The sequence below is a fragment of the Nannospalax galili genome, unplaced genomic scaffold, assembly GCF_000622305.1.
Source record: "Nannospalax galili isolate Female #2095 unplaced genomic scaffold, S.galili_v1.0 scaffold4172, whole genome shotgun sequence".
Lineage (NCBI taxonomy): Eukaryota > Metazoa > Chordata > Mammalia > Rodentia > Spalacidae > Nannospalax > Nannospalax galili.
This window is the reverse complement of record NW_008331835.1, coordinates 24,558-36,881: the sequence shown is the minus strand read 5'-3', so window position 1 is coordinate 36,881 and position 12,324 is coordinate 24,558.

Sequence of the window (12,324 nt, the reverse complement as noted above, 5' to 3'; positions counted from 1 at the left end):
GTCTGAAGAACTATGAGGTCAGATGATTAAAAGAAAATGCTTATTAAATTCGAAAAAGCATGAAAGGCTGAACACAGACTTAAAAAAAAGAGAAAGGTAGAAGTAATAACTTCTTGGAAATCAGATTCTGTAAAGGAAACCGAGCCTCAAAGATAAGCATCTGTGATGTTCAGACTTGAGTCTCTTGTCAGAAAGCTACCGACATGAAGTCAAGAAACTGTTAAGAGGGGAGCTCATCCGTTCCATTCTGCTTGATTTTCTCCTTCCCAATTCCCATTTTCAGATGTTAAACATATATATAAAATTGTGTGTGTGTGTGTGTGTGTGTGTGTGTGTGTGTGTGTGTGTGTGTTAGGTCAGAGGAAACTTGCAGAAGTCATTTCTCTCCTTCCACTATGTGGATCCCGGGGATCAAACTTACTGATTGGGCTTGGTGGCAAGTGCCTTCACTCACTGGGCCATCTCACCAGCCCCTATATTCTTTTGGAGTTTTATTTTGTTTTTAATTTTGTGTGTATGTTTTGCCTGCATGTATATAAGTGTACCTGTGTGTGCAATGCCCATGGAGGCCAAAAGAGGGTATCAGATCCACTGGAACTGGAATTAAGGACAGTCTTTAACTGCCATGTGGGTGCTGGGAACTGAACCTGGGTCCTCTGCAAGAGCAGCCAGTGCTCTTAACTGCTGAGTCAGCTCTCTAGCCCCTATACTCTTATTTTAATAACTTTGTGTGTATGTAGCCCATTGTTTCTTATCAGGGTCTAGCTCTCTATGATTTGCACCCCACTGATGGACACTTAGATTGTTTCCAACATCCCAACCCAATGATTCCACCGACTTCCATGTCTCCTCCATATAGACTGTCTGAGAGTTTCTATGATACAGATTACCAGAAGTAGAACTGCAGTCATCAGATGCGGTTCCAACAAGGCCACCCCAGTCAACATCCTCATCAGTGTGCATGAGCTCCTCCATCACCACACCCGCCCTCCCCAGCCCCTAATCCTTGAGATCATCTACTAATTTTTGCTAGCATAATGAGAGTAAGGAAAGCTGCCTACTCTTTAAAATGTTGCTTTTCTCTGATGTGCTTGACTGTTTCTAAACAGGCATGTCAAGAAGACAAGCTGGATGAAACAAGGAGCCCCATAACTCAGAGGCTTAAGTACTCATTTTTGCTCATGTTGAGGGCTGGTGCCGTGGAGGTTGGAGAGGTGTCCTGCTGCAGGTGGCCTTCGGACACTCAGATTTCTTCTCCAATGTGGCTCTGCCATCAGCAAGGGTCCCAGAGAAGTCCACTCAATTCTCTGCATCCAGCCATAGGAGAGGGAAGAGGACCTCTCTGAGGGGATGGAGCAGGAGGTTGAAGGATCTGATCTTCAGTTCCATCATCCAGGGATTCATTCTTAAGTCAGAACTCTATCACATAGCCAGAGGCAAGAAGACTGAGAAATATATTTGGCTGTACTGCCGGTCACCCCACCTCCACCCCGACCCCCACCATGAAAAAGTGAAGAAACTGTTGCAAGTTAAAAACAAAAATCTTGCTGGATATGAAATTTCTTCTGTAAATGTCCGAATCATATCCTAACTCCTTTTACTCTTTGTGCCTCTACTGCTGCCCTGACCTGCAGCAAGTAGTGCTTTGTGTAATTTTGCGGTCGTCACCTTGCTGGGTTTTATCCGTTGACAGTATTCCCTTTGCTCTGATGTCACCAAAATGACATCAAAAGGAACCCAATTTTTACGTAACCTAATCAATCAGTTTTCAGCGTTGTGGTTTTTGCTTCTAAGACTGTATTGGTAGTTGTTTACTCTGGGCTTCTCGTGAGTGAGGTGCTAGTCTTTAGTCACTTTAACCCCCTTGTCAATTTTTACTACAGGCTCCCAGTTGGCAAAAGAGTCTCTTTTTCTGGTGCAGGGAAATAGGAGCCATTCCCCGCCGACCCCAATCCCCTTGAGAAGAAGGACCACTCTAAAACCAATTTCTTAGCCTCCCATTTTCCTTTCCAGCCTCCAACTTCACCAGTTCTACGGACCCTAGCCTAAAGACTAAGCTTGCCAAAGCACATAGGGAAATGTACCAAGCTGTTCAGAAAGCACTTTCAACTTGCTGAAGAGGCACAGAGCCAGTTCATATCCTTGGTTGTGACACTAAAGGCTTGAGAACTAGAACTGGAACTTTCTCAACACCCATGTGGTTCCTTGACTTTGATGTCTTGTTAACACTGTCTGGCCCCTTGCCTGAAAAGCCCTTCCTTTCTTTGCGTGGCTTATCCTTTAAAATTAGCTTGGGTATTAATTCCAGAACGCCTTCTCTGAGCTCCCTCTACTCAACCTCTGTGCTCCCCAGTGTCCCCATCACTGAACTCGCTGTACTACAGTAGCCATTTGCCCACCAAATGATGAACTTTTGGAATAGCCTGTATGTGACATTGTCTTTGCATCCCTTGCATCAGACAGAGCACATGCTTAATAGCTGTGGGATGGATTTAGGGAGCTAACTATACCCCACCCACTACACTTGTCTCCCCTGTCCCAGCTTTATGGGCTCAGGGGGAGGTTTGCAGGCTGAAAAAAAAAATTTTCCTCCTAGGGTCAGCTGGTATGCCTCTCTGGTATGTGCTGTGGGGCCCTGAACCCAGAGGGGGTCAGCTTTCCTAAGCCTTAGCTTCTGGGGTAGAAGCCAGAGCAGTAAATGTTGCACAAGTTTGAGTGAAGATCAGGGTGTTCTGTGCTGGCTGCAACCCTCGTCTTTCTGATTACCCCATTCAGAGCTTAGGATCTGGAAGAATAGGAAGGTGGCTGCAGGCAAGCAGGCAGTAAACAAGCTGAGGGCCAAGTCCAGCCTGTATTGGCCCTGAAGCCTGCCAAGCTCAGGGCTCTGCTGCCCCCTTGTGCTCAGAGAAAGAAGGGCATGGGAAACTCACCAAATCAGGTTTAGGACATTCTGAGAGCAGTCCTGCCCTCTGTACAACGGTGGAGAGTTTGGAAGGTTGAAGATACAGAGCCTATTTACAGCTTATCCTGGACCATGTTTAGCCTCTATATAGCCACTCCTTGCCCACCGCTGTTTCTGACTTAACATCTTGTGACCGATAGATAAAAACCTTTAGGAAAGTAAGCTTAACAAAGCCCTAGTTCCTACTGACCAAAAAAGACTAAAAATGCCATCAAATAGCATCTGAAGCCTATAGCTGAGATTTCTCTTTTGCTGAACTGCCTACTTAATGTTTCAACCAATGTATTTGAAAAAGGTTGTCTTGATTTATGACTTTTCTTTGTTCTGTTACTATAAAAACTTCATGAAACTGCTTCCATGATAGAACATGGAATTTGGGGTAACCTGAATCCTTGTTCCCTGGTCATGGTCACTCATATTTGGCTCCAGAATAAACTAGCTCTTATCCCCTTTGAGGCAAGAGTTATGCCTTTGTGTCAACACAACTCGGATTCCCAAAAGCTTATTGTTGCATTAACTTTCCCTGGGGAGATGTAAACAAACGAACACCTAATCACCCCAGATGAGCACCAACAACAGACCAAGGTACATCACCAAAGTCCAACTTGGTGAGACCAATGAGCTTGTTGGGTTTTCTTACAGAGCACAGGTGAGGGGTTACTTACAGATGAGTGGGTGACTCCCAAATAGCTGCATCACTGTAAAGTCTCAATCCATTGTGGATAGTGACCTCATAAGCTGCATCACACTGGGGAGAGGATAATAGCTGGAATCTCTGGAGAGTCTCCAGAACTCTCCCTAGGGAGTATCAATAACTCTATTATCATTACTATAGACTTGGATGCCACTTTATTGTTCTGCTCTAGTTGCCATGGCTATGGGGGCAAAGTCCAAAACAGCATCTAGTTATGACCAGAGGAAAAACATCTTACAGTGCCCATCCACCACTAGAGACAAATGTTTAAGAGATGACCTGCCTTGTCCCCCCGGAGACCCTCCACAAGGGAAGAGGGATGGATTTGAAAAGTTAAAAGGGACTTCTTAGGAGGCCTTCAGGGAGGAGCATGCTTGGAGAAGCTCCCATCTACCTGAAAATTATGCTTCTAAAAGCACTTTCTTCTTTTTAAAAGATTTTTTAAAATTATGTATATGTGTGTTTGTGCCTGCGTGAACTTAGGTACACCACATGTGTGTAGGTGTCCATGGAGGTCAGAAGAGTGTGTCAGATCCCTCTGAAACTGGAATTACAGGTGGCTGTGAACTGCCCCATGTGGGTGCTGGGAAGAGAACCCAGGTCCTCTGTAAGAGCAGTAAGTGCCCTTAACTGCAGAGCCATCTCTCCAGTCACCCTTACTTTTTCCTGTTTGTTTGGTTTTTAAAAAAATATTTATTTTTATTTTATGTCTATTCATATATTACATGCATGTATGTAAGTACACCCGTGTTGTGTAATGCCCTCAGAGGTCAGAAGAGGCTGTCGGATCCACCAGAACTGGAATTACAGACAGTTGTTAGCTGCCATGCAGGTGCTGGGATTCGAACCCAGGTCTTCTGTAAGAATAGCCAGTGTTCTTAACCCCTGGGCCATCTCTCCAGCCCTTTCCTGTTTGTTTTTAAGACAAAGTGTCACACTCTAACCCAGGTTGGCCTGGTACTCACTATGGACCTAAGGAACAAGTCTCAAATGTCTGGCAGTCCTCCTGCCTCACCCTCCTGAATGCTGGAATTACAGGCATGAGCCACCACACATGGCTTCCAGAGAGAGATTTCCTGTTCTACTTTTGGAAAGCTCTGTTTTAGAACAAGGAGGACAAGGGAACAAGTCCCCTCATGGTTGCCAAATGCTACAAGGGAAATTGGGGCCCCTCTTGGGGTTCTTAAGTCTCATTACTAAAAGAATTTAAGAATAAACTCAAACAGAAGTTTGAGGACAATTTTATAAGCAATCGAAAGAAATCCCTTCCTCCCCAGGGCAGACAAACTATACATCTCAGCAATTGCTCAGAAGAGGAGAATGGAGGAAAGAAGGGTTAAAAAAAAGGCCATGCTGTTTAAGCCAGCATAGACGGCAGGCACATGGAGGGTAAGGAGCCACATGGCAGGGAAGGCAGCTTTAGAGAAAGAGCAAGGAAGCCCAAAGAGCTGGGGGAAAGCATGCATAGAAAAAAGAAAAGGCAGCTGGAGAGATGGCTCAGGGGTTAAGAGTGCTTACTGCTTGTCCAGAGGAGCAGGGCTCATTCCCCAATACCTATGTCAGGTAGCTCACAACTGCCTGTAACTCCAGCCTCAGGTGACTTGACACCTTCTTCTGGTCTCAGAGGGAATACACACACACACACACACACACACACACACACACACACACACACAAGAAGAAAAGGAAAAGAGATAGAAGAAAAGAAGTTATGTTCTTCTGAATAATTTAGAAAAATGGGCAGGCTTAGGACATGACCAGGGTCTGGGAAACTACGGTGCTAAGGGTGGGGATTCTGGGAAGAAAAAGTATATTATCTCATTAAAGGATTAATTATTCTGCCTATCTCTTTAGCATGGCTTAAAGTGAACCAACCTTCCTAGGGATGGTCTCTTAGCTAGGTGATCAACCCAATCTAACTGGATTGTTAGATCTCCACTCAGGCCAGATAGTCTATTCTCTTGACCAGAAGGCCTTTGCATTCCTCTAACACCAGCACTAGGTGCTCCCTGATCTTATGCCATCTGACTGTGTAGGTCCAAACTCAAGTGTGTCTGTCTGAAGTCTCAGTCATGGCCTTCCCCAGTCTCTCTGCCTCAGTGACTCCCTGTGGCACACCCTGTTTATTCCTTCTCAGGGTTTTGTACACTTGAAAAGTATCCATTTCTATGTGCTTGGTTATCATCTGTCGACCTTCCCTCTGCCAACCAGATGAGGGCAGGGCCTTGTCTGATGTATCACTGGACTGTGTCCTCAGAAGACCCACCCTCCCTGAACACCACTGCCATTACTGTCTGCTATCCCAGCAAGGGCAGGGGTTGGGTCGTCTTTATTCTCATCTTCTTAGTGCCTGACAGATGGCAGAAGCTGAACAAATATTTGCTGATGAACTCTGTTTACTCCTGAAAGGGATTCTAGAGCCTAGTATCCCAAACTGTCTCCCTAGCTGGCTCTCTTTGCTCTTGAATCTGGATCCTCATAGTCCCCCTTCTTCCTGTAGGACTTTCCCATGGCCCTGTTTTTAACAGTCATTCCCTCCAATAGAAAGGCTTGATGAATGTCCTCACCCTTTCAGATTCCTCCTGACTGCTGCTCCTTCCATGATGCCCTCCCTATTTCCTAGTAGTGCTAATCCTCTCCTCTCTTTTCCATCGTCGCCTTGGGCTACTGTAACCATCCTGACAGGAATGAAGATGCTCTAAAGAGACACTTGTGCCCCTCCCTTTGGCTATCAGTCTATTGAAACAATAGTTCCCAAGAAATTGGAACTTTCCCAGGAGTCTCATGCTGGGAGAGGTACAAGGTTAAAGCCTGGTGTCAGCCAGAGGAGGAACTTGTCTTCCAGGAATAGATTTCACACAGTTCTGACCCTGGTCAGACCACCTTGCAGAAGACTATAATAGTGATGAACAGGACCACACCTCGACCAGGACTGCTTAATTATGCATACCTCATCCCTTCTGTTTAAACCTAACCCTCTTGCCAGGACCCCACAGATGAACTTTGTGGGGGGAGGTGTCACTAAAATCTTTGTTCTCTTTCCAATCTGGCCATATTGAATAAATCTCTTTTTTCTGCTTTTCACTATTCTATACTTAATTGACATATTGAGCATGGGTGGCCAAGCCTAGTTGTTATAGCTGCCAGGGCCCTGGCTCTGACCCTAGCAACTCTGATGACACTATAATTAGCAAACTATGCCTTGTAATATAGGCACTGTGTTGATGGATCTAACCCATATTCCATTTGAGTCAACACACACAAATGTAAAGATAGATAGATGATAGATGATAGATAGATAGATAGATAGATAGATAGATAGATAGATAGATAGAGGAATGTATAGACACACCCAGGAGGATTAAATAAAGAGGAAAAAAACCCTATGTTTTATCACATAGCAGTGAAGGGAACAGAGATAGTATAGGGCTTCCATGTTACAACTTATTTTATCAGGAAGAGCAGATCTGGGCCAAGGTCCTGACGCCTAGCACAGTGCCTAACTTTACATTTGCGTCCAAAAAGTACTCATTGAATAAATCAATTACATACTTGCTCATGTCCCATATTGTATTAGTTATTTTCTGTTGCTGTGATAAAACACCATGACCACCGGGCGTGGTGGCGCACGCCTTTAATCTTAGCACTCAGGAGGCAGAGGCAGGCAGATCTCTATGAGTTCAAGGCCAGCCTGGTCTACATAGTGAGTTACAGGACAGCTGGGGCTACAGGGAGACCCTGTCTCAAAAAGACAAAAAGAAACAAAAAAACAAAAAACCATGACCAAAAACAACTTACGGAAGAGTTTTAGTTTATGTTTCCAAAGAGATACAGGACAGCTGGGGCTACAGGGAGACCCTGTCTCAAAAAGACAAAAAAAAAAAAACAAAAAAACAAAAAACCATGACCAAAAGCAACTTACGGAAGAGTTTTAGTTTATGTTTCCAAAGAGAGAGTCTATCCTAGTGACATGCTTCCTCCAGCAAGACTGCACATATTAATAGTTTTATAACCTCCTTAAACAGTGCCACCAACTGGGGACCAAGTGTTCAAATACATGAGCCTGTGGAGGACTTTTCATTCAGACTACCATACATGCCTACTAACAGCTGCCTCCACACTCCTTTGTCTGCCTAAAGCCTGTTCAACATACCACGTGCCTCATGTGTTAGCAGTGCCTTCTAAGACGCTGTCCCTGCATTAGTGCTCTTGTGTTACAATAACAAAATACCTGAGCTAATTAACTTCTAACAAGAAAAAACTTATTAGTACTAAATCTGGAGGTCCCAATACAAGATCGGGTGACCTCTGTTGAAGGTTCCAGATGGCAACCATGGGACACAAAATATTAATGACCCACCAAAACTCATGGGAGCAAACTGCTCACCTAAAACAGCAAAAAATCAAAGAGAAAGAAGGGACTAGAGTCCCACAGTTCCCTCCAAGAACACAGCCCCAATGACCTAAATACCTTCCACAAGGCTCTACCCCTTAAAGGTTCCACCCAAGGTCCAACTCTAGCACATGAGCCTTTGGGAAACACTTAAACTATAGGAACGCTCATCTTTGTACCAAAGTGTTTTCAATTTTTCCTGAAAGTCTCCAAGCCCAGTCTCGGCATATGTTACTGAGAATTCCCATTCTTCACCGTTACCCCCCATTCCTTCACCTGGTTTCTCTCGTTTTCTCTTGCATCTCACAGGTGTGCTGCCACTTCCTGCTAAAAGTCTTTCCCAAGTGCCCTCTCCCTGCCCCAAACTGGGTTACGTGGATTCCATTAGACCAAGAAGAAAAGCAGGTTTCCTAGGTGGTGTCCTTTGAAGGTGAAATGTACCCCACAGGCTCATGGGTTTGAACCCTTGGTCCCTTAGCTGGTGGTGCTGTTGGGGAAGGTTGTGGAACATTTAAGAGGGGGTGCCTCACTGGAGAAAGTAGGTCACCAGGGTTAAACCTTGAGGTTTTGCATCACAGTGTCACTTCCTTCTCTCTGTTTCTGGACTGTGGGTACCATGTGACTTCCTGGCCTCCTGCTCCATGTAGGCCCCTCATGCTGCCAGGCCTTACCTGCCATGGTGGAATGATCCCCTCAGACTGTAAGCCAGAATAAACCCTTTCTTCCTTAAACTGTTTCTTTTTAGGTATTTTGTCACAACAACAAGAAAAGTAACTATTACACTAGCTCTCTTCAGAACTGTTTATTCATACATGTGCGTAAGGAAGGCCTAGATCTTTACATACAACATTGCCCTCATATTATGTCTTTGGAGCTACCATAATCGCTCTTGGGAGGCTGTTATTGCCATTTTGAAGATGAGAAAACTGAGATTCTGTGATTTTAATGGTGTACCAGTGGGGCTGGAGAGATGGCTCAGTGGTTAAGAGCACTGGCTACTCCCACAGAAGACCCGGGTTCGAATCCCAGCACCCACATGGCAGCTAGCAACTGTCCACAACTCCAGTTCCAGGGGATCTGACACCTTCTTCTGACCTCCATGGGCACTGCATGACACGGGTGCATTTACATACATGCAGGAAATACACTCATGCACATAAAATAGTAAATACTTTTAACGACACACCAGAGACAGCACAGGAGAGAGCTAGAGATGAAAACCTATGCCTTCTGTGCTGAGCTTGTCACTTTGTTAGGCAAGGCTGCAGCCTTAAAAGGGGGTGACAAGGGAGGCAGTCACGCATGCACCCAGAAGCTGCACAGATGCTGACTAGGCCTGGTGGCACAGGCCTGTGATCTTAGCTACTTAGGAGACAGAGGCAAAAGAATCACAAGTTCAAGGCCTATCTGGGCTGAAGAGTGAAGAAAAAGGCTGGGGATATAGTTCAGTGATACTGCATTTGCCCAGCATGCATAAGGCCTAGAGTCAATCCCAGGACCATTAAAAAAGTTATACAGATCCATCCCAAAGGCCTTGAAAAGGAGATGGTGGGGGCTCTCCCCACTTCACTCTGTGCAATCCAAAGTAGGAAAATGTGATTGTATTACTCTGGTCCAATTCCTTGCCCCAACCTGGGCCATTAGTGGCATATATTATAAACTTCCCTATTTACCTCGAAATCACATATAATGACCCTGAAAGCATTTGCTGTGAGAGCTCTGAATAAGCAGCTAATCGAGAGGACAGCAAGTGAGGTGGTGGAGTACCTGTGGAACCCAATTTCTTCAAGTCCGTTGTTTCAGCGGTCAGATAGCCAAGTGAGGAACACAAGTTCGTTTAGAATATTCTCATTGCTTTTTTTTTTTTTTTAATGTAACCTGCTTCAAGTTCTCTCTGGAAAAATATGTTAAAATTTGCCTCTCTTTGGAATAGTAAAAATATTGTTTAAAAAAATTATTCTCATTTCTCTCAGGCTGGTTACAACATCTGAGCACCTGGCTATGGCTCTCTGGAACAGAACAGAAAGAGTATCCCGCGGGTCACACTTACCTCGTGGGACGATCTATCACCCATCACCACTCATTCCCCCTCACTAAGGCCCAGCATCTTAGCCGTACATTTCACAGATGAAGAAAGTGAAACCCAGAGAGGATTTATCTTACCTCATGCTCTGAGGGCACGCAGTCCACCATGGTGGGAAAGGTGCCACAATGGGCACAGCTTGTGGCTGTGGCAGCAGGAGAATGAGCTCATTGCTAACACCAAATCATAGCTGATCAAGAGACAAAAGTAGATGGAAAGCAGGTCTGGACTTCACCCCCTAGGAACCTACTTCCTCCAACCATGTCGCACCTCCCAAACGTTCCACAACCTCCCCAAACAGCACCATCAACACTAGGCATCAAATGCTCAAACACATGAGGCTACAGGGGGACACTTCATGTTCAAACTGAGCAGTTCTAAACTAATAGGACCAAAGTGAGGCTCTGAGGCACACATACCCCAAAGGCTCTATGGTTTCCAACTCTGTTAGGGACTTGGTGGGTTTGGCTGCAGAGAGTTAACATCTTGGGAATATAAACTTTGGAATGAGGGATTTCATCTGCACTCAGTCCTAGGCACCACTAAGCACAGTGTGCAGTGCTCAGCATGGATGCTCAGGGCAGGAAGGGTATGTGGAAGCAGAACTACTCCAGAGGAGAGAACAGCTTTGTCCTGAGGTTGCTGGCTTCCCCATTCTAGCCATTCTTTGTTGAAGTGCCAGGTGACCCCTTGGAGATCATCTACTGCTTCAAAGACCAATCAACAAACATGTACCAAGCCTCAACTGTGGTCCCCAAACCTTCTTCGGCAGAGTAGAAACCAAAAGGAAAACAAAGGGCCTGTTCAAACAGCACTTCCCTTCAGCCAGCTTTGACCCAAAATTGCAGCAGCATTTGGACCTAGGTAAGAGACTTGCAAGATAAAGAGGGTAGTGAAGAGAGAAGACTTCCTGTGCCCAGAGGTCCTGTGATAATCCCACCTCTGACCCTGCCCCTAACCTATTGTTCAGTAGACAGGACCTCTCTGACCTGGGCCCATCTGCCTACCTGGGCACCTTCACCATCTGATCCTAGAGCAATTAACTGTGGTTCTTAAATGTCTTCAGGTGGCATAACATCTGTAAGTGTTGGCCCATTCTGAAGAACACCAGGAACAAGTCATCTCTTTAATTCTATATACAAATTATAAACAGTTCTGTGAACAGGAAGCATTCCCCTACATGAGTTGGGTGTATGTGCAATGTAAAACCAGAGCCACATGCAGACAGATCTAGAGGGGGAGAATGGGCTATTGGCCTTAGGGTGTTGCTGGTCATCATTTGATCCCTTCTCATGTTTTATCTGAAGGGTATAGTGACAAATAAAATGATGCAGTCATGAAAATTCAGAAATTTTCTGGCAGAAAAATTTTAACTGGAAAATACTGTTGGATTATTCTTTTCTTCTTGTGAGAATCTTAGAAAGATATCCAGTTTAGTTCTCTTTCTGTTGCTGTGATAAGACACTCCTACCAAAAGCAATTCAGGGGAGGAAAAGGTTTATTTCAGCTTATACTTCCAGGTCACAGTCCATCATTGAGGGAATTCAGGGCAGGAACTCAAGGCAGAAACGTGAAGGAAGGGACCATGGAGGAACGGAGGAACCTGCTTGCAGGGTTGATCAGTGGCTCTTGCTTAGCTAGCTTTCTTATTCAGCCCATGACCACCTGTTGTACCCCATCCACTGGACCCCAAAAAGACCACCGAGGACCCAACACACCAAAATGCAAAAGCAAAGGTTTATGGTTTAGTCAGGCTTAAGCTCGGGCTCTCAGACCTCACCAACTCAACGGATCCATGCTGAGAGTCCAGAGTAAGGGAGAGTGGAGACTTTTATAGGTTTTAGACAAAGGGGGGGGGGGACTGAAAATACATTTCGGTTGGTTCAAGGAGCCCGCGCATGCCAACATAATTTTAAACTGATTGGATGTATAAGATGCAGCCCTGGAAGTTTCTTATTGGTAGGTGCTATTCTCAGGGCTGTGGAATGTGCTATTATCTGTGGGGCCAGGAGTCTCCGTCTTTACCTTATAGGGCAGTTTTCACGCCCTGGCTTGCTTAATCTATAGTTTCCTGGAAGTGGGGAGGATAGCAGGCGGCGGGGGTCAGGGCATGTCTAGGCATGTCTAAAGCAGCAGCCAACCATTTTACAGAAGCTAAAAGAGCAATTAGTGGGGGTCTGGAGGGATTGGGG